At 33.1% G+C, this 25,330-nt stretch overlaps 1 long non-coding RNA gene across 1 annotated transcript; it reads left to right on the top strand.

Moving 5' to 3' along the window:
• Positions 1 to 16,506: 16,506 nt before the first annotated feature.
• On the top strand, positions 16,507 to 19,165 carry LOC121173115 (uncharacterized). The gene is made up of 2 exons (XR_005887332.1): positions 16,507 to 17,825; positions 19,056 to 19,165. It is a non-coding gene; the product is annotated as an uncharacterized lncRNA (long non-coding RNA).
• Positions 19,166 to 25,330: the final 6,165 nt, after the last annotated feature.

Genomic DNA, 25,330 nt, shown 5'->3' with positions numbered 1-25,330 from the left:
CTTATAGTATCCACATGTTGTGACTTACTATTCATATCAAATGGCATCATTGGTGCAACAAGCATATGCTTCAAAAGGAAAGGTGTCTCTCCTCTCTATCTATCCCTCTCCCTCTATCTATCTATCTATCTATGTGTTTGCCAAAGTGCCCCCAAACTTTTTAAATGTTCTATGGTTTATATGCAAACAGCATAATGTCATTCAAAGAATAACTGCATAATAATTTTAAAGGATCAACCTAGGATTAAAAGTAGCACTAGTAATAATTTTTCTTTCGTGTCAAGTCATACAATTCCTGCCAGTTGATGAAAAGAAAAATTGCGATGAACTTGAGACCACTTTGATTGCAAATTTTGATAATAAACTCTTATCAGATGCAAACTAGTAGAATTTTATTAAACATTATGTTTTCCATACAGGGTTGGGGTAACACAATAGTTTTACTGCCAAGAGCCTTGTGGGGTGGTTATATGGAAGACTCAAACCCAAGTCTGATGTACCTATTCTACTTAAACAACTCGTGCACACATGCTGCTTAAGCAACACTTCAGACTTAGTTCCTTGAAGAAATAAATTGTATTGAAGTTGTTCCATATGCCTAAGAATCATAGTGTACTGTGTATTGTGTATGAACCCCTTTTAAAATACTCATGAATCACATAAATAGAAGACTCTTCTTAAAGTACATTCAGGAAGCATGTGATGAAATATGTGGCCTTCATTTTCCCTTTCAAGTAGCCGTTTAGCAGTAATAGTTTAATATACACTCTACACTTATGACAACATAAAAGCAAAAAATGCAACCAAAACCAGGGCAGGTTATGTTAGAGAGCGTATTAAGGTCCCACACAAAAGATAATATGTGAATGTATATCATGCAGGTTTTGATGATGTCAAAAAGTTTATTTGATGAGCACAAATTAATTCAAGTCAACAAACTAGATCCAGAAAATATAAGATAAGGACTTAGTCAATTTGTTAAAAGAATCTCATTTTTATTGCTATAGTTTGGCCTCAATGTCTTTTATCAAAATTCCTTTCTCAAAGTTAAATCAATTCAAAATAATATCTTATTGAACTAGTAATCGATTACCAAGTTCCTATAATCGATTACCAGACAGATTGTGAATGTGGCTTTTTGAAATATTGAGCTGGTGGAATAACGTCCCAAACTTATTTGAATTTTGGTTTGTGTAATCGATTACCAAAATCTTGTAATCGATTACCAGTGAAGAGATCTTAGAATAACTTTTGAAAAGTCATGACTCTTCAAAATATAATTGTGTAATCGATTACCAGTGAAAAAGTTTCAGAAAAACTTTTTGAAAAGACACATCTCTTCAAATTTTTTTAAATAGGCACAATGGGCCTATATATATATATATATATATATATATATATATATATATATATATATATATATATATATATATATATATATTTGTGTGTGTGTGTGTGTCCTTACTTCGAAAAAAAGCAAGAGAGCATTTTCAGAGAACTTAATTGACAAAATCTCTCTAAACAACTTTGGCCAAACACTTGCAAATTATTGAGAATTCTTCAAGGAACTTCAAATTGTATCATCTACTTTATAAGAGAGAAATTATTTTGTACATCTTATAAACCCAGTTGTAATCAAGAAACTGTTTGTCTCTTGGTGTGTGAGAATCTTGAATACAAGGGTGAGGGATCCCAAGGTGTGTTCAAAGATCGTAAAGGATTTACAAAGATAGTGGAAAATCTCAAGTGGGTTACTTGAGGATTGAACGTAGGCACAAGAAGTGGCCGAACTAGTATAAATTGAGTTTACAATTCTCTCTTCCCTTGTCTTGTTTATTTTATTGCAACTGATTTTGTCTTGCATGTTTAAAGAACATCGATTAACTTAATTGCTACTTCTTCTTCTGCATTCTGAGCCTATCATATATCATTTAAAAGGGGATTAAAAATTTGTTAGTCGAAAATTTTAAAACTTAATTCACATCCCCTCTTAAGTTATTGAGGCCACTTGTTCAACAAGTGGTATCAGAGCAGGATTCTTGTCTAAAGTTTAAAAACTTCAAGAATAATTATGGCCTCATCTAACTTTCTATTTCTTGAGGGAAATTCTATTAATAGGCTTCTTATTTTTAATGGTGAGGGTTATCACTATTGAAAAACCCGTATGCAAATCTTTATAGAAGCCATAGATTTAAACATATGGGAAGCCATTGAAATTGGTCCTTTCATTCCTAAAATGGTAGTAGGAAATGCAACTATAGAAAAACCTAGAGAACAATGGGATGAAGATGAAAGGAAAAGGGTTCAATATAATTTAAAAGCCAAGAATATAATTACTTTTGCATTAGGCATGGATGAGTATTTTAGAGTTTCAAACTGTAAAAATGCAAAAGAAATGTGGGATACATTACTAGTAACATATGAAGGCACAATTGATGTTAAAAGATCTAGAATAAACACTCTCATACATGAATATGAACTTCTTAAAATGAATCAAAATGAGACCATACAAGATATGCAAAAGAGATTTACACATATAGTTAATCATCTTGCATCATTAGGAAAAATATTTCCTAATGAAGATCTCATTAACAAAGTGTTGAGATGTTTAAGCAGGCAATGACAACCAAAAGTAGCTGCAATTGTGGAATCAAAAGATCTCACCAACATGTCTCTTGCCACTTTCTTTGGGAAACTTCAAGAACATGAGATGGAACTTATGAGACTCCATCAACATGAAGAGAATGACAAAAAGAAGAAAGGAATTGCACTCAAAGCCTTATCTTCTATTCATGAGGAAAGTGACAAAGAAGATCTGAATGAACAAAATAACTTAGAAGAAGATGATGATTTTAGTCTCTTTGTATAGAGATTCAATAAATTTATGAGGAACAAAGGAAATCGAAGGAGATCTAACATTAATCCAAAGAAGAAAGGAGAAGATTCCTCTTTAGTTCCAAAAAGCTATGAATGCGATCAACTTGGGCACCTGAGAGTTGATCGTCCTATTTGTAAAAGAAGAATGGAAAAACCAGACAAGAAAACTTTCAAAGATAAGAAAGGAAAGAAAGTGCACATCACTTGGGTAGATAATGATATGGATTCATCAAGTGATTTAGAAAATGAAATTGTAAATCTGGGCCTCATGGCCAAAGACTATGAAAGCGAATAAGAGGTAACATCTTCTAACTATGATTTATCTATTTCTTTTGATGAACTTCAAGATGCATTAAATGATTTGCATAAAGAATCTATCAAACTTTCCAAATTAGTTTCATATTCTAAGAAAACCATTTCAAATTTAGAAAAAGAAATTTGAAATTAAATGTAGAGTTAGGAAATCTTTAATATGAAATTAAAACATTAAAATAAGTAGATAAAAACCAATCTTCTACAAAATGCTTAATACAAGAAAAAAAATAAAGCATCTCACTCATGTGAATGTTGTAATAAATTTAAAGAAGAAATTGTAATTTAAAAAATGCTCTTGCCAAATTTACTCTTGGTAAAAATAATTTAGATATTATATTAGGCAGACAAAGATGTGTTTTTGACAAGGCTGGATTAGGATATAATCCTGAAAATCAACAAAAGATGTATAAAAATTTCTTTGCCTCCACTCAAAGGACTAGTTCTCCCTTCTTAACATGCTTTTATTGTGGTAAGAAAGGTCATAGTGCATCAACATGTTATATTAGAAAGAATGGTAGTAGCATTGGAAAAATGGTATGGGTTCCAAAAGGATCTTTAGTCAAAACTAACATTCAAGGACCCAAGAAAATTTAGGTACCTAAATAAAAAATATGATTATATGAATGAAGGACTCCTTGAAGCAAATTTGGTACATTGATAGCAGTTGCTCCAAACACATGATGGGAGATGCATCAAAGTGTATTCATATTTCTCCCAAGAATATTAGACATGTGACCTATGGAGACAACAACAAAGGTAAAATTCTTGGAGTAGGAAAAATAGGTACGAATCCCTCTACCTCCATAGAAAATGTTTTACTTGTTGATGATCTTAAGCATAGTGTATAAAGTGTTAGTCAATTATGTGATAAAGGCTTTTTAGTGTCATTTGATTCTCAAAATTGCTTTATTGAAAATAAACATGACAAGAAAATAAAATATGTAGGACATAGGACTAATAATGTGTACATGATAAATCTAGATAAACTCCCAAATCATGCTTAATGCTTACCATGTAAAGATGATGAATCATGGTTGTGGCATAGGAGAATTGCTCATATAAATATGGAACACTTAAATAAATTAATTTCAAAAGACTTAGTAATTGGCTTTCCAAAACTCAAATTAGAAAAAGATAGATTGTGTGATGCATGTCAAAAGGGAAAGCAAGTAAGGGTTTCTTTCAAATCAAAGAATGTTGTTTCAACCACTCAACCCTTACAGCTTTTGCACATGGATCTCTTTGGTCATTCTAGAACTATGAGCTTCGGTGGAAATTATTATGCTCTTGTCATAGTAGATGATTATTCTAGATTTACATGGACTCTATTTCTTGCTCACAAAAGAGATTCATTTCATGCTTTTAAGAAACTTGCCAAAATCATTCAAAATAAGAAAAATCTCAACATTTCATCCATTAGAAGTGATCATGGAGGGGAATTTAGGAATAAAGATTTTGAATTATTTTGTGATAAAAATGGGATAGAACATAATTTTTCTGCACATAGAACCCCTTAAGAAAATGGAGTAGTTAAGAGGAAAAATAAATCATTAGAAGAATTAACCAGAACCATGCTTAATGATACAAATCTTCCTAAATATTTTTGGGCCGAGGCTGTTAATACTGCATGTTATATAATGAATAGAGTATTAATTAGACCTATTTTAAAGAAAACACCATATGAACTATATAAGGGGAGAAAACCAAATATTCTCATCTTCATGTTTTGGGATGTAAATGCTTTATGTTAAATAATGGAAAAGAGGACTTGGGAATGTTTGAAGCAAAGTCAGATGAAGGTATATTCCTTGACTATTCTTTGAATAGTAAAGCTTTTAGAATTTATAATAAAAGAACTACGACTATTGAAGAATCAATTCATGTTGCTTTTGATGAGACTAACTCTATTAGGCCAAGAAAGAATATACTTGATGATATTACAGATACTTTGGAAGATACACATATTCATGAAGAAGTCCACAAAAACAAAGAAGAAGGAAATAGCAAAGATTCTCAATCCAAAGAAAATCAAATAAACATGGATCTTCCAAGGGAGTGGAGAACTTCAAGGTATCACTCTCTTGACAATATCATGGGTGACATCTCAAAAGGGGTAGCAACTCGACACTCTCTTAAAGATGCATGCAATAACATGGCTTTTGTCTCTTTAATTGAACCTAAAAACATAAATGAAGCCATAATTGATGAACATTGGATTATTGCTATGCAAGAAGAATTAAATCAATTTGAAATAAATCAAGTATGGGAATTAGTTGATAGACCTAATAATCATCCAATTATTGGAACTAAATGGGTATTTAGAAATAAATTGGATGAACATGGAATAGTCATTAGAAATAAGGCTAGATTAGTGGCTAAAAGATATAACCAAGAAGAAGGATAGATTATGAAGAAACTTATGCGCCAGTAGCTAGACTTGAAGCTATTAGAATGTTACTTGCCTTTGCATCAATAATGTATTTCAAACTTTATCAAATGGATGTTAAAAGTGCATTTTTAAATGGATTTATTCAAGAAGAAGTGTATGCTGATCAACCTCCTAAATTTGAAAATTCAGATTTCCCCAATCATGTTTATAAATTGAGAAGGGCTCTATATGGTTTAAAACAAGCCCCTAGGGCTTGGTATGAACGATTGAGCAAATTTCTTTTAGAAAAGGGCTTCACTAGAGGAAAGGTTGATACCACACTTTTTATTAAAAGAAAAATGCATGATATTCTCTTAGTTCAAATTTATGTAGATGATATAATCTTTGGTGCTACTAATGATTGCTTGTGCAAAGAGTTCTCTAATGATATGCAAAGTGAATTTGAAATGTCCATGATGGGTGAGTTGAATTTCTTTCTTGGACTACAAATAAAACAAACCAAGAATGGAATTTTTATTAGTCAAACAAAATACTGCAAAGAATTACTTAGGAGGTTTGGAATGGAAAATGCTAAACAAATGGCCACCCCTGTGAGTACGAATTGCTACTTGGATAAAGATGAAGCTGGTCGATCAGTAGATATAAAGAGATATAGAGGTATGATCAGATCTCTTCATTATTTATCAGCAAGTAGACCAGATATTATGTTTAGTGTTTGCATGTGTGCTAGATATCAAACTAATCCCAAAGAATCCCACTTAAGTGTCATCAAAAGGATAATGAGATATTTACTAGGCACTATAAATTTAGGCTTATGGTATCCTAAGAATTATTCTTATAACTTAGTAGGATACTCTGATTCTTATAACTAGTGGGACTTGCCACTTTATTGGTTCAACACTAGTATCATGGCATAGCAAAAAGAAAAATAATGTTGCTTTATCAACTGCAGAAGCAGAATATATTTCTACTGGAAGTTGCTGTGCACAAATCCTATGGATGAGACAACAACTCTTTGATTATGGTTTAATGCTTGATCATATTCCTATCCATTGTGACAATACGAGTGCAATCAACCTATCCAAAAATCATATTCCGCACTCTAGAATAAAACATATTGAAATTAGGCATCACTTTCTTAGAGATCATGTTCAAAAGGGTGATTGCATACTAGAATTTGTTGAAACAAAGAATCAATTGGCCGATATCTTTACCAAACCTCTACCTAAAGAAAGTTTCTTTACCATTAGAAGAGAATTAGGAATTATTGACCAATCTGACTTAGATTCCTAGTCGATACAATTACCTATGATCTTTTCCTCCAATCGATCCTTGGCCTTACCTTTAGTTATCATCCTTATTAGAACTCTAAGACTTGTTTCAATTACATTAGGTTGTTTCATACTTTAGAATTTCAAACTTATTGCATTAGGTTATTTTAGTACTTTAGTCCTTTATACTTTTAGACTTGTTTATGTTACATTGCTTACTATTATTCTGTTTGATGGTACTTTGAATGGTATGGTATGGTGTGGTATCTTACTTATTATAATCATTGTATGCTTTTCTTGTCTCTGCTCCTAATTTGTTTTTTATGTTGCCAACGGGGGAGATAGATGGCAAAGAGAATTATATATTTTTTATACAAGTATTGCAAATATTTTAGAGATAGATGAGATACACTTATTATCCATTTTAATTGAAAAAGTTTTTATATATAATTTTTTCATCAAGTCTTAAACTTTTTCATATAAGCAATCACTGAAAAAGCAAGGGGGAGTGAATGACCCAAATGGATATTATTATTTCTCTCTTTACTCCTTACATATAGATGGTTGTCATCATAAAAAAAGGCGAGGATGCGAATGCATATCATGCAAGTTTTGGTGATGCCAAAAAGTTTATTTGATGAGCACATATTGATTCAAGTAAACAAACAAGATCTAGAAAATCTAAGATAAGGACTTAGTCAATTTGTTAAAAGAATCTCATTTTTATTGCTATAGTTTGGCCTCAAAGTCTTTTATCAAAATTCCTTTCTCAAAGTCAAATCAGTTCAAAATAATATCTTTTTGAACTGGTAATCAATTACCAGGTTCCTGTAATCGATTACCAGAGAGATTGTGTACATGACTTTGAAATTTTGAACTGGTGGAATAATGGCTCAAACTTGTTTGAATTTTGGTCTGTGTAATCGATTACCAGAATCTTGTAATTGATTATCAGTGAAGAGATCTCAGAAAAACTTTTGAAAAGTCATGACTCTTCAAAATATAACTGTGTAATCGATTACCAAAATTTTGTAATCGATTACTAGTGAAAAAGTTTTAGAAAAACTTTTTGAAAAAACACATCTCTTTAAATTGTTTTAAACAGGCACAATGGGCCTATATATATGTGTCCTTACTTCGAAAATAAGAGAGAGCATTTTCAGAGAACTTAATTGACAAAATCTCTCTAAACAACTTTGGCCAAACACTTGCAAATTATTGAGAATTCTTCTAGAAACTTCAAATTGTATCATCTACTCTATAAGAGAGAAATTATTCTGAACATCTTATAAACCCAATTGTATTCAAGAGACTGTTTGTCTCTTGGTGTGTGAGAATCTTGAACACAAGGGTGAGGTATCCCAAGGGGTGTTCAAAGATCGTAAAGGATTTACAAAGATAGTGGAAAATCTCAAGTGGGTTACTTGAGGACTGGACGTAGGCATGGGAAGTGGCCGAACCAGTATAAATCGAGTTTGCAATTCTCTCTTCCCTTATCTCGTTTATTTTATTGCAATTGGTTTTGTCTTGCATGTTTAAAGAACATCGATTAACTTAATTGCCGCTTCTTCTTCTGCATTCTGAGCCTATCATATATCATTTAAAAGGGGATTACAAATTTGTTAGTTGAAAATTTTAAAACTTAATTCACCCCTCCTTTTAAGTTATTGAGGCCACTTGTTCAACATAATCAACTTGAACTTACCATCAGCAAGAGACAGGTAGTAAGTCACTTTCAATCTACAGTGGGAGCCAGATCACATAGTCGGCTACACACACCATAATTTCTCTTTTTGTACACAACACAACAATACCATGAAAAACATTCAAGTAGTGAGAAAGAAGATATGCATAAATAATACAAGGAATTAGTATCAACATTATTCTCATTAGTCCATAATGTATAAAATATAAAACCACCTTCAACATGCTTACCTAGAAAACTATATTAGTTAGTTCTCTATAAGAATCTACCTAGCTAATTATCTCTTGTACATCTCCCTCTATAAATGTAATCCTTTACTTTCTATGTATCTCACCACTTATGACAAATAAACCGAATAGTGTTTTGGGCAGCAATTATCTGTTATCCAATATTATTTTTTTCATTTAATCGTGGCTACACCACATGATAATGATCCAAGAAACATGGTTTCCATTGGAAGGATTGTGTTTGTGCATCCAAAGCTTGTGCAACCTCAGAGGGTTTTTTAATGTTGAATGATTTATAGGCAGACAGACCAATGTCATTGAAAGAAAAACTGCACAATAATTTTAAAGGATCAACCTAGCACTAAAAGTAGCACTAGTAACAGTTTTTCATTTGTGCGAAGTCATACAATTCCTAGAACTTGATGGAAATCAAATTTTCTATCAAATTGAGACTGGTTTGATTGCAAATTCTAATAATAAACTCTTATCAGATGCAAAGTTGTTGAATTTTTGTTAAAACTTATGCTTTCCCTACAACAGTGGTGAAAAATAATAGTTTTAGTGCCAAGAGCCTTGTGGGGTACTTATATGGTGGACTCAAACCCAAGTCTAATGTACCTATTTTGCATAAACACTACATGGACAACGTACTTTGTGCAATTTGTTTTAAAAAAGATTTCAGTCTATGGTCTTCAACCAGTAAGTTAGTAGCTAAAATACTTCAATCAATCATTTAGTAATTATCATACATAGCTGAAATACCATGAAATAAAAAGAAAATACAGTTTGGGTGTACATTGAACAAGCCCATTCAAATGATGTATTCAGCCCGTAGAAATTCATAACCCATTCAACCCCGTAAAGCATGGAACTTACAGGCGATATAGAGAGGCTAAAAACTAACCTCAAAGGTGATGATGATAGACAGTGGCACAAAATTGTACGTTCCAGGCGTGGGGCAGTTTCAGAACAAACGTACAACAAAAATGTCTGAGCTAGGGGGACGTGATGGAGGATAAAAGTGTCTAAGCTACGCGTGTAGGGGAGTGATGAAGGACGTTCTTCAGTTAAGGGGGAAAAAAGCAACTCTGTGAATGTCTAAGCTAGGACAGGACTTCAGGCACGAATGTTTAAAAATGTGACTTTCAATTCGACGATGGTGTTATTGATCAACGTCGTGGATTTTTCATTTCTACGATGGTCGTAACACCACCCGTTGTTGTATTAATTATTTGAAGACGGGTTCCGTTCCACTGTCGTCGTTTTGTAATTGATAATTACAAAAATGCCACTACCTATTCTTCTAAGATGGTTTTGCACGGCCGATGTCGAATATGCATCGTAAAAGTTTGTTTTTCTAGTAGTGTATGTGTATAAAGACAATTGATGTGCTTATATTGGATGAATCTCTACCACTATGATGTTTAGAGTACTATGAATTCCTTTATGGTTATTAGTGATCTTATTTTACAACTCATTGGTACACTGTCTATAGTACTATATCTGTCATGATTATTAAATTAAGGTGTGACTAGGAATATAAGTGAGATACTTGACTGAAATGTTTTTTTTATTTCTTTCTTGTGTACATTGTACATGCTTATTAATCAGATTGATTCCCCGTGTGTGTGTGTGGAATTTAGTGCATTTGTGGTGAACTACTGATTACACCTTGATTATCACGACTATAAATTTGAAAAATGGTTTAGAATAAGTGACATGCCTAGCTTGATTGATTTTACTCTTTTGTAGATTGAATCCTATAGATAATTATGAGTAGATAACTAATAATCAATTGTGTAAGTAGATAACTGTGCACAAATTACTCAGGATGACAACGAAAATGGTAGATTTGGTTTGAAAACCTTTCCAGTCCACTATTTCCCATGATATCATCAGCAAAACATTTTTGGAAAAACCTTGCTCGGGAATAGGTGTCCATGAATTTAAATTCTTCCTCACCAACCATTTCTTTTAGAATATTTTGTCTCATGACTTGTAAAATAAGTATTTACAAGTAAGTGGGTGCCTAAACCTTTGGCCAAAGTCCAGGTTCCCTTCAAGACTCTTTTCTCATATGTTATCTATTTTGATTTTTTCTAATGAAATTACTATACAAATAATCATGCTATGGAAATTTTATGAAAGATTTTAAGAATAAGGAAAATTATTTGTTAAAAGATATATGTTTCATAGATAATGGCTTATCTCCTAAAACCCATCTCTTGTCCTCTCATCGTGGTTGCTAATAAAGGAAAAGACTTAATAATTCATCGTGCATAATGACATTTCAGGACTCAGTGTCCACCAATGGATAGGTGCCATATCCAAGCTTAGTGCCACCCCAAGTCTCTGGGTTATTCTATGACTTAGTGCTAAGGGTGCCGTATAAATACTATCTTCAGGTACTAGCATGTATCATGCATTAATCATAAGATAATTACTAAGTGATTGTAGGATCATGCATGGCATTCATACTAGCTAGGTGCCTAACCGCTTTTGAATGATTGGACACACATGTGGCTAGATGTATTCTGTAGTTGGATTTTATTATTCCATGTAGTTGCTAAATGAGATGACATTGCTTGTAGGATGGTATTGGTGCTTGAAGTGTTATGTTTGGTAGAAAATTGATTATGCTTAGAGAACTGTGACCATGAATGATAATAGTGACCTATACTTGGATCCTATATTGTAGTATAATCATTTAACGTGATGGTAGTCTCTCTATGTTGCTATGGTGACTAATGTGAATGTATGAATACATAAATTTTGATGATGTCAAAGAAGAATCAAACAAGGTTGCTACAAAGGATAAGCATTGCTTCAAGATTAATACAAGATTGCTTCAACAAACAAAGCCTTGCTTCAAGATTACTTTAAGATCAAGTCTTGCCTCAAAACAAAGTGTTTCCAAGATATGCAAGGCTTTGGTAATCGATTACCAATCAGTGTAATCGATTACCAATAGACAAGTTTGAAAAATAGCTGTTAAAAAGGGTTTTGAATTTGAATTTTGAACCTGTAATCGATTACTAGATGTTTGTAATCGATTACTAGCAACGAAACTCTGGAAATTCAAATTCAAAAGTCATGACCCTTCAAAATATAATTGTGTAATTGATTACCAGAAACCTGTAATCGATTACCAGTGAAGAATTTTAGAAAAAACTTTTTGAAACGACACATCTCTTCAAACCATTTTGAAAAGACACGAAGGACCTATATATATGTGTGTCTGACTTCAAAAAGCAAGAGAGAGATATTCCAATAAAACTTCATTGCCAAATGCTCTCTCAAAAACTCTTGGGCAGACACTTGCAAATTTATTGAAGAGTTCATCCAGGAACTTCAATTGTAATATCTTTCTCTTAAAGAAAGAATTTTTCTATCTTCTTCTTATTCAAAGAGATTGATTAAGGGACCGAGGGTCTCTTAAGTTGTAAGGATTCCTGAACACAAGGGAAGGGTTGTCCCTGTGTGATTTAGGCTTTGTAAAAGGATTTTTACAAAGAGAGTGGAAAATCTCAAGTGGGTTACTTGAGGACTGGATGTAGGCACGGGAAGTGGCCAAACCAGTATAAATTGAGTTGACATTTCTCTCTTCCTTTATCTCATTTATTTTATTGCAATCAATTTTTTCTTGCATGTTTAAAGAACATTATTAAATTGATTGTTGCTTCTTCTTCTACATTCTGAGTCTATCATTTAGAAGAGGGTTAAAAGTTTGTTAGTGAGACTTAATTCATCCCTCCTCTTAAGTTATTGAGGCCACTTGTCCAATAACTATTGTATTATGTTTGATGTGGGTTGGATTAGGATTCGGTTGTGAGTTATCTATTCGCGGCCTAGTGATCAATGAAAAATAATTATTAGTGCAAATTGTGACTATATGTAGGGGATTACTACTAGAGACAATGGCATTCCCTACTTTATCATGTTATCTATGTTGCATGCCCATTGGCTTCATATCTCACCCCTCCCCCCCCCCTCCCCTTTTTGTTTCTTGATTGTGGCCCTGCTTGATTGCAAGCAGTGGATAAATAAGTAGTGTGGCAAGAAGACCATTCTCAGATCTAGAAGACAGAAGGCTCAAGATGACTAGGAAGATGGGATATCTTATGAGAAGACCCTTTGCATCAAGATACCATTTGTTATGAGTATCTAGATAAAAAGAATAACTCTAGGATAGACACCTTAGTTATTATATTTATGCTACTTCTAGTAGGTGATTGTGATTGGGTGAAGTTTATTATGAGTGTTTATTTGTTGGATTCCCCTTCCCAATACCCCATATTCAATTATTTATCAGGTATTAACAAATAGTGAATCCACCTTCAAGTTTTACTTAACTTTTATTTAATTATAATGAGATTTGTATTTGCTTATATTTCCATGACATTCTATGAAAGTTTTGAGATATAATAACTACTTATGAAGTACTTGTGGACATGGTCATTATTAGTTATCAATCTTTTTTTTTAATTTAATTTTTCACTGCGTAATTATATGCATGTACACTCTTTTCACATGTTTCATGTTTTATAAGCTGAAATACAAGGTCTTAAATATCCCAAAAAAAATTACTTGTATTTTTTTTTTAACCTTAGTAAACAAAGATCACTTTTCTGTTTTCAAACATAAGCTAGCTAAGTTCATATCCCAATAAGCTAGGTCCTTACAGCTATCATTAGGAGGATGGGATTTGACTCTCATTATATGGTCAAGCTTAAATGGCTAATATGGAGGTTTATGGTGCTTGTGGAATTCCAAATGTTGGAATCAGATTCTTAGTTTATTCATATGGAGGTGAGGCATGGAGTGGAAGAGTCATGGTTTACTACAGTCTATGGGAGCCCTATTCATGAATGTAGGAATTTGTTGTCAAATTTTTTGAAGAGGTGTAGTGATAGTATAATAACTCCGTAGGTAGTCATGGGACATTTTAATGCTATCTTGTATGATAATGAGAGGCAAGTAGGTGTTGCTCGTCCAAATACTACAGGGATAAGAGCTTTCAAGGAGGCAATGAAGTGGTGTAAGTCACTTGATGTTGGTTATAAGGGGCAAAAATTTAAATGGAAGAGGCGTGATCTTTAAGTGAGATTAGATAGGGTTCTCATTAATCAACATTGAAGACTTATGTATCCGAGAACTAAGGTTACTTATCTTTTCTATTATAACTCAGACCATAGACCTCTTCATATTAATTTTTATGAGGGGAAACCTATGAACTAAGGGAGGCATCCTTTTAGATTTTAGGCAGCTTGATTGTCCCATGATGGTTTTAAGTTTTTCATTAGAAATAATTGGAGACAAGATAAACAATGATCAATTTGGAGATTTACGGTGCTTGTGGAATTCCATATATTGGAATATTAATGTGTTGGAATCAGATTCTTAGTTTATTCTTATGGAGGTGAGGCATGGAGTGGAAGATTCGTGGTTTACTGCGATCTCTGGGAGCCCTATTCTTGCATGTAGGAATTTGTTGTCAATTTTTTTGAAGAGGTGTAGTGATAGTATGATGGCTATGCAGTCAATCATGGGAGATTTTAATGCTATCTTGTATGATAATGAGAGGCAAAGAGGTGTTGCTTGTCCCAGTACTACAAATATGAGAGCTTTCAAGGAGACAATGAAGTGGTGCAAGTTACTTGATGTTGGTTATGAGGAGCAAAAATTTACTAGGAAGAGGGGTAATCTTCAAGTAAGATTGGATAGGGTCCTCATTAATAAAGATTGAAGGCTTAAGTATCCGAGAGCTAAGGTTACTTCTCTTTTCTATTATAAGTCAGACCATGGACCTCTTCATATTAATTTTAATGTGGGGAGACCTATGAAGGAGGCATCCTTTTAGATATCAGGCAGCTTGGTTGCCCTATGATGGTTTTGAGTCTTTCATTAGAAATAATTGGAAACAAGATAAACAATGGAACGACTATTTGGGGGAGTTCACTAAGGTGCACTGAAAGAATGGAATAAAAATGTCTTTGGGGACATTTTTTTGAAGGAATTTAGAGATTTATAGGAGGTTGAGAGGTATTGAAAAGGCTTTGTAGAGGGCCTAGTGAGTTTCTTAATAGTCTTCAAAAGGAGCTATAGAAGGATTTGGAGGAGATTTTATTCCAAGAAGAGATGCTATGGTTTCAGAAATCCTAATGCAAATGCTTGAAATTTGCAGATAGAAACTCAAGATATTTCCATTGAACAACCATTGTCATCAAGCAAAACAATTCTATTGAGAGGCTAATGGATGAAAGGGGAGAATGGGTAACTAAGTCCAGTGTGATAGAAGAAATGATGACAACTTTCTATAAAGCTTTATTTTAAGAGAAAATGGACCATGAACAGTTTTTCCTTAAAGGCAAGTTTCCTAGTTTGGATCCCTTGGAATTGGAGATGATGGGAAAAGAGATGGATGAAAAGATCAAACAAGCTATTTTCATTGTGGGAAGTTTTAAAGTTCCGAGTGAGGATAAGTTCCAAGCATTATTCTATCAAAGCCAATGGGATGTGGTAGGGCCTTCATTATGTTCTCTCATTAAGGGTTTGTTTACAAATCCTTCTAAAGTGAGATCTTTAATAATACTTTTTATTCCAAAGGTTGATGATGCTTGTCGCTTGCACTAGTTTAGGCCTATAAGTTTATGCAATGTATCTTATAAAGCCTTTACCAAGGTTCTAGCTTCTAGGCTTAGAAGGGTGATTGATAAAACAGTGATCCCTACTCAGTGTCATTTTGTTCCAATAAGACAAAGTCAGGATAATATTATTATCATGCAAGAGATCATACATTCTATGAGAAACAAAAAAGGCATATGAAAGGCTTATGGATGTCCATTAAGATTGATTTGGAAAAGGCATATGATAGGCTTAATTGGGATTTCATAGTTGATACTCCGAAGGAAATTAGGTTGTCCTCTTCTTTCATTGATGTGGTCTTTAATTACATCTCTTCTTCATCTATTTAGATGATTTGGAGGGTGGCTTTGGATGCTCTTTCTCCTACTGGAGGGATTAAACAAGGGGATCTATTATCCCCTTATATGTTTGTGTCATGCATGAAGCGTTTGAGTCAGTTGATTTCTGTTGCAGTGGATAATGAGCTATGGAAGCCTATCCAAGTGGGAAGGAAACCCCCCAAGTTATCTCACCTTGCTTTTGTTGATGACCTTATTATTTTTGTAGAAGCCTCCATGGAGCAAGTAGAGGTAACTTCAACTTGCCTTGATTTCTTTTGCAATAACTCAAGTGAGAAGGTTAGTAATGACAAGACTAGAATTTTCTTCTCTCATAATGTGAATTGGAGGGTTAGGGAAGAGACTAGTCAATCTATTGGGTTTCAAAGAATGGATGATTTTGAAAAATATTTGGAGATCAAGCTTCATCATAGAAGAGTGTCTAGAAGCTCTTATAATCATATAATTGAAAAGGTCCATCAAAGGTTGAATGTTTGGAAGGCTAGGACTTTCTTTCATTTTAGGGACGTTGACTCTTACTAAATTTGTGTTAAGTGCCTTACCTTTGTATACCACAATCTAAGTTTATTCCAAGATATGTTTGTGACAAGTTTGATCAAACTTGTAGAAACTTTCTTTGGGAGGATACATATTCAATAAGAAAGGTTCATTGGAAGGCTTGGAGTTCCTTGTGTAAGCCAAAGGAGAAAGATTAATTCACTACTAAAAAATAGCTTCAACAATGCAAGTTCAAGGACAATCCCTTCAAAACCGTCTCTATTTTCAAAGCCGTAACATTTTTATAAATATAAGAAATATTTCAAACACGGTTTTCAGGAAAACCGCCCTTATACAGATGAAACAGTAAATCAAGGATGATTTTTAATTTAAGACCGTCGTCTATATAAGTATTCAAAGACGTTATTTTCAAAAGCCTCCGTCTTTCCATGAGGTCATCGTCACTCAGCTGAAGGTTCTAGAGAGAGCAGAGGAAAAGCCATCAAGAACCTCCAACGCCTACCCGAAATCTCCGTCGTGGCCCTCGAACAAGCACCCCTCAGTGACGGCCAGGTCCGCCAGTGCGCCACCAGCAGCGCACCTCTACCTCCTCGTACCTCCCCTGCATCTCCCCACAAATTCGCAGCAGCTCCTGTGCCGTGGCGGCATGGACGCGCCATTGTCCTCCGCGGGCTCGCTAGCACCAGCCTTCGCTTCCACTCCACCTTGGGAATGAAGCCACACATGGGAACCACGCACTTTGTCGGGACGACCGCCAGCACGACTGAGAGGAAGAGCTTGAGACCCCTAGGGTTCTTCACGAACTCAAAACTGTGACTCACTGAGTGATGTGTGTGAAATTAGGAGCAAAGTTGTTATCCCCCCTCTTTTTTAGAATATTCAAAAACCCCTAATCAGATGTAGTTTCCCATGCTTTTACCAATTGTGTGACACCCATGCTGTTTGACTTCGACCAACACGCATCCACATCATGCAGTATTTCTGGTGACACCCATCCTCCGTTATTTTCTCTTTTACTCTAAATCAAGAGTGTTTTGAACTTTGAACCCTCAACCTCTTTTGTTCTCTCTAAGCAACACCCATATTCTTTATTGAATGTTTAAGATGTCTTGTATTTGAAATATGAATGTCTTTTTGGATTTTGTTTTGACTTGTTATTTACTTTATTATTACCGGTTTTGTGGTACATCATACATGACTTTGTATTGGTGTGTGACAGGCGAAGAAATCTATTGCAGCCTTGAATCGATTTGCAAAAACAACTAACATCTCAGTTTTTTTGGTGAACACACCTCTATCAATTTTGTGAATTATATTTAGACGGCAAATTGATCTACTAACACACTAACTTGATGGCCCTGAAATAGCAGATCATATAATTATTGTTGCTTGTGTAGATTTCATTTGTAATATTTCTGTGGGCATGTCTATTATTATGGCCCTTGAATTGTTGGCATTAGTTTTTCTTTCATATTTCAGATTGGACATGTGACCAAATCTGGAGATATAGCAGGACCACGTGTCTTGAAGCATATTGTTGATGTTGTTTTATATATGAAAGTTAGTACCTTGTTACACCCTTCTTTCTTTGGATAGCTGCTACTAATAGCTGATTTGTGCCCATTGTATGGTTTCAAGTTTCAACTACTTAGCATTTATTTATCTATTTTGGGCTTCTTTTACATAGGTGTACTTGCATTGATTTCTTGCTCTTTTCTTCCGGTCTATCTCTGTTACTGTTAGTATCGTTTTGTGATTCTTTAATTTATATATATATATATATATATATATATATATATATATATGCGCCCAATCTGATATATCTGGCAACAAGTTTAAATCATTTTAGTACTGAGGCATGAGGATGTATGACATATTCACTGCTGGGTGAAGGACTGAAACTATATATTGTCGTAAAGTATTTAACATGTTGACATTTTATTATCACTCAATTTAACTAAATATAGAAGTTTCTTCTTTGTGTATATTATGTCAATTTCATAATTTACCTTCTATAATTAGGATTATCTTGAGAAAGTCATACTCTTATATTAAAAACAAATGGTACTCTGCAATAATGTGGTTTGGTCTACCAAGAAAGATATTGTAGTGTCTTTCCTTTGCTGCCTAGTATATTTACAAGAGTCTTTGTTTTCTGACTAATGCTCCTTTATAGCTAATTTGTGTTTAATTTGGTAAAACAAAATTAATTCATTGTAATTCTGTTGCTAGTTATGTTGAAAAGGGAAACACGATATAAATTTAAGTATTTTTTTATAATCTATATATGAATTTACAATGTATAGAACTTGGAGTACAAGTTCTGTGGCATTGATACTTAACTTTGTTGTTAACATTTTTCCTATTTTAACTTGTGATATCAACATTTTGATTATGATATCTCCTCATTTTCTAATTCAACCCAAAACATTAGAAAAGGCAAAAAGATGGTTACCCTTAATTTAATTTGATAAAATAAGATTTGAAATGTTGTAAGGAACAGACACTTTTGCTTACAAGTTTTTAGGAGACCAATATAAGTGAATTGTCATCATCAATTGGGCACTTAGTGTCTTTAGAAAAGTTACACCTAAGAGGAACTAAAGTTGATAGCTTGCCTTCAATTACCAAAAACTTTTAAATGCTGACAAGGCTTCGGTTAGATTGTTGCTGGAAACTTCGTCCTGCGTCCGAGAGGAGGGAGGACTTAGTCAGAAATAATAATCTTCCTCTGATTACTTCATCAGTATGAAACTTCACTCCTTGACTATAGGTCATTTCCATTTTCAGATTGTATCAGCAATGGTGAGCAATGATCTCTCGAGCTTAGTGAACACCAGACCACTGAAGTTTTTGTAAAGAAACCTTCGCGCTTTTTTGTAGTGTAAATCTCTTTGGTCTTTGCTGCTTGTGTAATTTTTCTAGTAAGATTATGAAGTGCTAACATCATTTTAGTATTCCTATTGTTCTTAAATTAATAAAAAAAAGGAATGCCAACTTACTTAATGAAGTTTCTTGAAGATTTTCAGTCAGTCTTGACAACTTTCACACGCTACAGGTATAGTTGTCAAGTCTGTCATTTCAAATATCCATTCAAATATTTTTAGGACACGGGGGTATTTTCCCGGAAGAATGAACGGGAGTCAAATTAATTTGACAGACAAGTTTTTATTTAGAAGTTGCTATCCTTTTTCTTGATTTGATTTTATTGTTGTTTTAATATGTAGAAGTTAGACCGAATAAATTTTCTTAATTCATAATAGAGTTTGACCGTGATGATGATTTGTTTGCTACGTTTCGCGGCACATCAAAGTTTTTGACTTTTCTGTTGTAAGATGGATGACCTTTAACTTGTACTTCTACTTTTAATATCATTTTTATTTCTTTGTTAACATTTGAGAGTTGCTTGGGACATTCACCATTTTTGTTGGGGCATCCAGCAATTTACCAAAATACCCAAAATATTATAATGGTATTTTTGGTTATAAATAGTAGTTACATTTTTTTATTTTTGTAGTATCATTTTTTTTTTGTAAATTTTTCATAGTAAGTTACTTCCGTTAAGGGCGGTTTAAAAGAATATTTGGTCTCCGGTGGTGTACATGAATTTTTTAGAAGTATACAGTAATTTTTGGTTGGTTTTCATCGTCGGAAAATGAGATGAGTGCCAAAAAAAGCTGACGTACGTATGGATTACAAATTGTTTTAATAAAAATAATTTTTTTGCAATGATAAAACAAATGAATTCACATAATATTTTAATGATTAATTTTAATTCATTTATTGCTTAAATTTAGTTATTAATTTTAATTTACTAATTGGTTAAATTTAGCAATGATAAAATTTAATTTTGTTATTAATTAAAAATAATTTATTTCAAAAACGTGACCAAATTTTTTCAAAAATAATGGGATAATATTAAACATTACAAAAAACTATTATATATAAGTTACAACAAATTTAGAATCAACACATGAAAAAACAAATATTATAAGACAACTATTATATAAATAAATTGTTCAGAAGTAATTAACATGTTCATAATAATTTAAATGTTCATAATAATTAAAATGTTTGAAATCCTAAAATGTTTATAAACATAACCAATAAATCACACGGTTAAGGGTGGGATCAATGAATTCAAAAATGATTTCCATGTCAGCTTTCAAGGACAAGGTTTCGCAGAAATATTTCCATCCAGCTCAAATTTTAAGTGTCTTCCTCCAATGATTGAACACAAGCCAACATTCAGCAACGTTCTCCAAGTGCAAATGAGTCCATCCTTTGTCTTTAAAAAAATAATACATGCTGCTTGGAACGTCCTGATATTAAGAATAGTGTTATGTCAACAATTTATGTAATGAAATTTAAAACTTGAAAAATAAAGAAATCAAATTAGGAAGTTGCTTACTACAGGAAACTTTCTGCTTAGTGAGATAAACCTTGAAGGTCATAGAACCTGACACTTGATGATATAAAGAGTGTCATCTTGGGAATGATCTGGGCAGACAACTGGTTTTGAATATAGTAAGAAAAAATGCACTCTTACCATAATGATGCAAGGATACTAGATGATCTCCGGTCAGCTGGTAAAAATCTCGTAGTGCTGTCCACCCTGCTACAATGACTGGTTGGTCCAAATCTTTGTTATACACAACGTTATGATAATTTCCATCTTTGTCAACCAAATGCCATACACCATCCAGTACATCCTTTCACTTGACAACATATACCTTACCAACTTCATCGAAAATCTACATGTCATATCATAAAATAAGGTCAGTTAGTTACACGAAAAAACAGAAAAATCAAATGTTAATTAAATCAAAATGAACATGACCTGGTCCGTGGCGTGAAAGGTTTGGAAAAAAGCCTCTGGTGGAGCCGCGACATTCTGCATCATGTTTGCCAATTCCCTCCATTCCTCATGCTCTTCAATTGTTAATTCTGACATGATTAACATTCAGGCACAAAATAGAATTAACATTCAAGTAACTATATGTTAATTCTTACCAGGCACATTCGCAAGAAGCTGTCCCAGTTCCTCATTAACGCTAGTCCAACGTGATGACGATGCACGAGATCGTGACATTCTGAAATATATTTGATAAAATAATAGTTTAGTATTTTTGTTCTACTTTTCATGTTTCTAATCTAATGTTTGTGTTAAAAAACTAATCTAATCTAAATTGTAATACAATCCTACTAACATTTTCCTGTTTCTAATCTAATGTTTGTGTTAAAAAACTAATCTAATCTAATCTAAGTTGTAATGTAATCCTACAAACATTTCTTACATAAACTGAATAATAAATAAATCATTCATAAAATCAATAATAAACAAACTAAAATCAATATAAATATCCTTCATTTTTTCCTATTTTTTCTAATAAAAAACCTTTTTAAAAAATAGAAAACTTTTTTTTTTTAAAAAAAAAGCCTTACGAATTGGCAATCCGTATGAACCATACGGATCAGCAATCCGTATGGTTCGTATGGATTACTAATCCGAATAAAGGAAATGTTTTTTTTTTTTTTTTTTAAAAAAAAGCCATATGGATTAGCAATCCGTATGACATAAAAACTTTTTCTTTAAAAAAAGCCATACGGTATGGCGTAAAAACTTTTTTTTTTAAAAAAAAGTCACACGGATTGACAATCTGTATGGCGTAAAAACATTTTTTAAAAAATAAGCCATACGGATTGCCAATCCGTATGGCCTAAAAATAGTTTTTAAAAAATAAGTCATATGGATTGCCAATCCGTATGCCTATTTTACTTAAAATAAAACATTTTAAAAAAACCATACGGATTGACAATCCGTATGGCTTATTTTTTTTAAAAAAACCATACAGATTGCCCATCCGTATGGCTATTTCAATAAAAGAAAAACCAGTTTTAAAAAAAAAGCCATATGGATTGTCCATCCGTATGGCCTTTTCACAAAATAAGCACGGAGCAGACAAAGAGGAAGCATGGCAGACAGGAAGATACACAAAAAAATACACATAACACAAAACAAGAAGCAATAATGCAAACCAAAACATCTTTGGAATACACAATACACAGCAAGGAAGAATAAAAACCACAGAAGGAAGATGATTCACTAACCTCGACGGGAGAACAAGACGAGGAAATGAAGAGGAGGCAGCGAAGAAGAGGTCGCAACCGATAGTTGGTAGCCCACCGGAGAGGAGAAGAGGAGGCAGCGCGGAGGAAAAAGAAGAAGCGTTCTCGAGGGAGGAAGAAGAAGAAATTTCAGAAATGCACAATGACTCGTACGGATGAGTCACTGTGCCGCTTTTATATTAAAGGGTGAAGGAAATTTTCGCCCTTTCACCCACATTGCTGGGTGCCCCAGCAAAAATACTGGGTGCCCCAGACAACTACGTTAACATTTTGGTAAACTGTGCTTTTTATAGATTCTGTCAATGAATGTTTCATTTATTCCTTAGGTGGCAGTGGGGGACCACTCATAGTTCACTTAGAATAAAATATATTGCTCCTATTAATTATGAACTATGAATATGAGAGTTGCACTGGGCTATTATGATAGCCCAATGGGCTATAGTGAGTGTTAGCCTGAGAGCTAACATATTACTTTCATACCAACTCAACCAATTTATCTTCTTTAATTCAACTACAAAAACTGGTTTGCGGGAAAAACTTGATTCTCGTTATTTGACAGAGCATATTAGTAATCCTTCAGTGGATATATGAATTATATGATAAAATACAAGCATGTAATATTTGATTTACTTCAATCTCCTTAGAAACTTTGGAATTATTTAATTTACGACATTTCTAGTTAAATTTGTTTAGTATTATAAGTGCACCTATACAACTTAAGTGAGAAATTTGTTGCACTATATATAATATGATGCTTGAAGGGTGGTGTATTTAAAGCTAGTCATAACATAAGGCATATTTACGGGAGGATTTGCTATTAAAATTAATGTAAGGGTTCACCCTTGAAATGTTGCTTAAACTAATAGTAATAGATTATGAATACAAAGTAACCATTCCCTATTTTAATACTTTCCAAGTTGTGAATGAACCTACAGATGCTCATTCTCTTTGTGTTTTAGAGAGGTATTTCCTTGCTTTATTTGTTGTTGCTTGAGATTGTATAGAATACTAAGAAGTGTGAATAGTAGGTGCTTCACAAGTCACAAATTATCTTGGGACAATAAGTCTGAGTGGGAGGTAAATTAAATGGGGAAACTGCATGTCAATTGATTGGTGAGGTCTACTAACTCTTAGTTTTGTTTATTGTTGATGATACCTTAGTCTGTAGTGTCAATTGATTGAATTTGAAAATTGAAATTGCTTGTTAACTGTTAAGTTTACTTTTAATGTAGTACTATAGGTGCAAAAGATCCCAATATGTTCTTATTGATTTCTCTCACTCTCCCCTTACTGTTAAGTTGTTGTTTGTTAACTGTTAAGTTTACTTTTTCTTATATTGATTATATATATTAAATTATATTTGACTGATATAAAAAATTGGTTTAATTGTTTTCCTAGAGACCCGAGAGCTCTTCGTGGCTAGTATAAACATTCCTCTAATTTATACATAATCCAAGTGAAGAAAAATTAAATAAATAGAAAATTTGAATAATCTTTTCAAGTTTGATTTTAATTAGCATTGGATGATATATGGATTCATTTTGTGGCACACTTTTTTTTACTCGTAGATCAGAACTACGTGTTGACTGATCCTGGGAAACAAACAAAACTACATTTGGTGTAAGTGGGTCCAACCGTCCTAGGCTTCACCTGTACACGAACTAATCAAAGCAATAAGAGATTTTGTGGTCTAAAATTCCCCTTATTCTCTATATTATACCAAATCATCTTTTAAATCATATACATACATAGAAGAAAAAATATGAAACATGTGTTAAATTTCCGTACAATAAATCTATATATAATTTGAATTGTTACATTATCCACTATCCATTCTCTCCCTATAGGCACTCCTATAATTAATTGTTACATAATTAATAATATGGCTTGCCTTCATGATCAGTCGCTTTCATTTGCCCCTAGATGTGCTTATGAAACTAAACCCAGTTCAAAATCTGTACTTCAGCAAAGTGTCATAGACATTGAAGCCACCATACTAGAAATGGAAGCTTTTAGAGGTCCAAGAAAGATCAATAGAGAAGAAGGTATATGCTTGACATGTATGGGTGACTGCTTCTAATAGAAAGAGTGGCAGCATATCAATTCTTAAGGGTCTAACTAGTTATGCCAAGCCAGGGCAGCTCTTGGCCATCATGGGTCCTTCTGGCTGTGGCAAATCCACACTACTTGATACTTTAGTAGGTATATATCATAAGTGAAGTTTCTATTTAAACTTTATTATTAAGTTTGGTCCTTTTTTCTTAAAGAATAACCTAACTTTATATTTCACTACTTCTGAATTTTTAAAAATTAAAGCATGTAAATTGTTTTGTTACTATATCTAAAAACAATACGACTCTGTTAAATTGAACAACTTATTTTAAAAGTTAGAGTAAGTAATCTTGATTAATAATTAATGATTGATATTATAGTTAGTACATACATAACAAATCATAATTAAATATATTAGAATATTAGTCGTTAATTTTTTATTTACTTTATTTTTAGAAATCGAACCCAACTCTAAAATAATTAACTCACAGACAAAAAGAAATATATGTAATAAAAATATATATGGAAAATTTTTACTTTGGACTTGCTTCTACTACAAGGACTTATTGAGTACTAAATGTATTGATCACAATTTCTGGGAGAGACCTGAAGACATGGACACCCCAAGAAAAACCTTTGTTGTTAGCAGGGACTTCCCTTGCTCTGAAGTTTCAGCAAAGATAGTAGAAGCACTTGCAACCTTTTCAATTGTATATAGAAAGTATCATATAGGTTATTTTACAAGACTTCTCGAAAGAGACTGTTATGAATGGGAAGCAAAACACAAAACATTATGCAGCAACAGAACAATATGAAGAATCAAATGATGCAGCAAAATAAGAGCATGAGGCAGAACCAAACAAGGAAGAATGCCAAAGGCCAAA

Source organism: Glycine max, chromosome 12, assembly GCF_000004515.6.
Source record: "Glycine max cultivar Williams 82 chromosome 12, Glycine_max_v4.0, whole genome shotgun sequence".
NCBI lineage: Eukaryota > Viridiplantae > Streptophyta > Magnoliopsida > Fabales > Fabaceae > Glycine > Glycine max.
The sequence above is the reverse complement of the archived record's forward strand: the minus strand, read 5'-3'. Positions and strand labels throughout refer to the sequence as shown.